The sequence below is a fragment of the Crocodylus siamensis genome, chromosome 2 (assembly GCF_052110815.1).
Source record: "Crocodylus siamensis isolate JL-2025a chromosome 2, ASM5211081v1, whole genome shotgun sequence".
In the NCBI taxonomy this organism is placed as follows: Eukaryota; Metazoa; Chordata; order Crocodylia; family Crocodylidae; genus Crocodylus; species Crocodylus siamensis.
Window position 1 is genome coordinate 111,084,840 of NC_143396.1, and position 2,923 is coordinate 111,087,762.

At 41.9% G+C, this 2,923-nt stretch overlaps 1 non-coding gene across 1 annotated transcript; it reads right to left on the reverse strand.

Moving 5' to 3' along the window:
- Positions 1-2,462: 2,462 nt before the first annotated feature.
- On the reverse strand, positions 2,463-2,567 carry LOC149870628 (U6 spliceosomal RNA). Its single transcript, XR_016440920.1, has one exon. It is a non-coding gene; the product is annotated as a U6 spliceosomal RNA (small nuclear RNA).
- Between the last annotated feature and the right edge of the window lie 356 nt (positions 2,568-2,923).

Here is a 2,923-nt window from a genome sequence, read left to right on the forward strand (position 1 = left end):
ATTCTGGCCTATAAAGCATGTCTTGAGTGGGGCCTAATGATGTGATATCATCCTACAGAATAGGTATTTCCTTAGCATATAATTACAAGTCTGGTATAGACAGAATGTGCTCCTCTGATCATTGCTATTGCTTTTTTTTACCTGAGCTAAAAGGACAATGGCAAGTAATAAATAACCCAGAAATAAATGAATCTGTGTCCAGCTGTATTAATGTAACTTTTTTAGGGGTACTGGCTCTGGGTGTAGCTGAAGTATGAACCTTGCCCTTGCTGGAGATTCTAGGGTAGGAAGGCACAATTCTGATTCTCTCATCTGATAGTCTGCATAATGCAGGACATGAAATGTCATCAGTGAATCCTACTTCAAACCCTGATCTTGTGGTTGAAGAGGTATTAGTAATTGACTTTTCCCACTCTGGGATGACTGCTGTTATAAATTCCTTAAATAACTCAGTAGTCCTGTTTTTGATCAGTATTCTCTTTTGAATGATCAGGATAGTTTAGAGTAGAATGGCCTGGTATATGAAAATCTTTGTCATAATTTAAAAAAAAGTTTCCATTTGTCAGATCTTTTATGTAAGCTCAGTTACAGCTGTCTGACATTCAATAAGCAGTGGAAGGCAAAATAGAACGGATAACTGTGGAAGAAAATATTAAGGGTAAATGATGACTTTTTTGACAGGGTTGTAAACTGTACCCCAAGTTCAAACAGCATACCATATATCATCATCATATATAAAAACCACATAGATGTGTAATACAAGGCTATTTCCACTTACAAACACCCTTGCCATCATTAGCAGTGAGTATGAGACCAGAATGATGCTTGTTGTCTCTAGTTACATATGACATTTTCAGATTTTTTCCATAGATAGTGACAATCGTTTACCCATTGAATACACTTTACTGTGTACTTCCTCCCAGACACTTGGTCTGTAACCTAAGCTAAAAACAGAAGTTGGATTGCTCCTGGGGTTATTCTGGGGTCCTACAGAAGTACAAGCCCATTGTCCCCCTTCTGAAGCATCTGATATAATACATTTTTCCAGTGTGATCAGGGCTAATTTGAGTTAATTGCCATTCAAGCTGTGTGTGTAGATAACTCTTCCATGCCTGTTTTGATGTCAAAACCTGGGACAGTCAGGAAAACCCAGAGCCTCTTTTTACTTCTAGGCATCATCTTTGAATATGCTGTCATTCTTAGTCCTAAAGGTATGCTCAGGGTGTAAACTGTGGTGTGCGGCTAACCTAGTTAGCTGTAAATGTACTGGCAAGAAGTCTGGCTGTGGCAGCACAGAGCTTTGCCTAAGTTAGATGAAACTGCTTCTCTCTGTATCAGACAACTATCACAAAATATACTCACAGAGGAAGTCTCACTGTAAGTGGTGCCTTGAGTCAGCAGCCGCACCAGCTATTAAAATAACATTCTGATATGAGTTATTATTGCCACTTACACAGTCACAGTTGCTGCACACCCATTAACCAGGGGGTGCTCTGCCTATTTTTTGTTCTATTTCACACTTCTTACAACATTCTCCTTCTGGCTACTGTTGTGGCAATTTTGGGGTGGACTGTGTAGGTCTGGGCTTGCTGTTGGATCACTGCTACTAGACCACGGCTGGCTGTGGAATCTCTGTGGCTCGTTGTCACAGTGGGTGCATCTACATGCGACATTTACTGTAAACTAATAAATGCCGCTGTAGGTCAGTACTTGTAAACACAAGTACTATCCTGCAGCTGTGCTATTTAGTGAGCCGCAACACACATATAGATGCTGACGAGGCTGGCTGGGGCACGTGGGTGTTTCAGTGCAGGGGCTGCCTGCTAGCTAGCCCTGTGCAGAAGCACTCTTCAGCACACTGAGCTGGGTCAGAGCAGCTCTGGGCTGGCAGGCTGACCCCTTGGCCCGATGTCAGCCGGGGCTGTTCCATCCCAGCTAAACATGCTGCAGTCCTAGGTGCACATATAACCACGGTGCCTGGGAGCAAGAAACTGGCACAAATTGTGCTGGAGTTTATTCAGTTGCATTAATTTCATGTGTAGATGCACCCAGTGGGTCAGAACTATGGTCCATCTACCCCAGTATCCTGTCTCTGATAGTGGAAGGTGTGGATGCTTTAAAACAGTGATTCTCCACCAAGGTGCCATGGGAGCCTGAGGTACCGTGAGATCCTATCAAGGGTGATACTGGGTGCTGCACAATGTTGGCACTGTTAGGTAAGCAGACATGATTCACAACATAAATCCAGAGACTTCAAGGAGGAATTCCTAGGGTTAAAAACATTCTGTGGTGTTTCTAAAGTCTTTTCAATAGAAGAATCGCTCTATAATTTTTTGTAGTTAAAAAACAAAGCTAAGAGCTGGCATTGAGTCTATTGAAGGGTGCCTTGTGTCTAAAAAAATGAATGACTGATCTAAAGTGACCTTCACTCTGTTATTACTGTCCCTGGCATCCATCATAAAGAAAATATAGAACACATCATGACTTTGCCTGTTTTCCTTGTGCAAGGCCCATACTAACCTTCTCTGTACAGACCCAATTTTAGTGCATATAAGCATGTATCTTGAAGCATCTTAAAGTTTGGATCTCTCTCACTGTAAATCCTAAGGTTGGTAGAAGGCTATGGTTGGTTTTCTGGTCACTGATTCATGCTTATGGTTTTTTCTGAGCTGGAAAGCACCTTGCCACCAGCAGAAAGAGTCTCTGGCACCTACTTGGATGCCAAACTGATTTACACCTTGTTCCTTTAGATATTCCCTACATTTCTCACAGTCCTTTCCTGTGTATGTTGCTTATTTGAGGAACAGCGTACATCTTTCAGTTTTGTACCTTCACTTTCAAAGAGCTGGCATTCCATTAAGAGGAATACTCCAACGCACAAAACTGAGCATACACATAACTGTGGCCTTACTTTTTATATTGA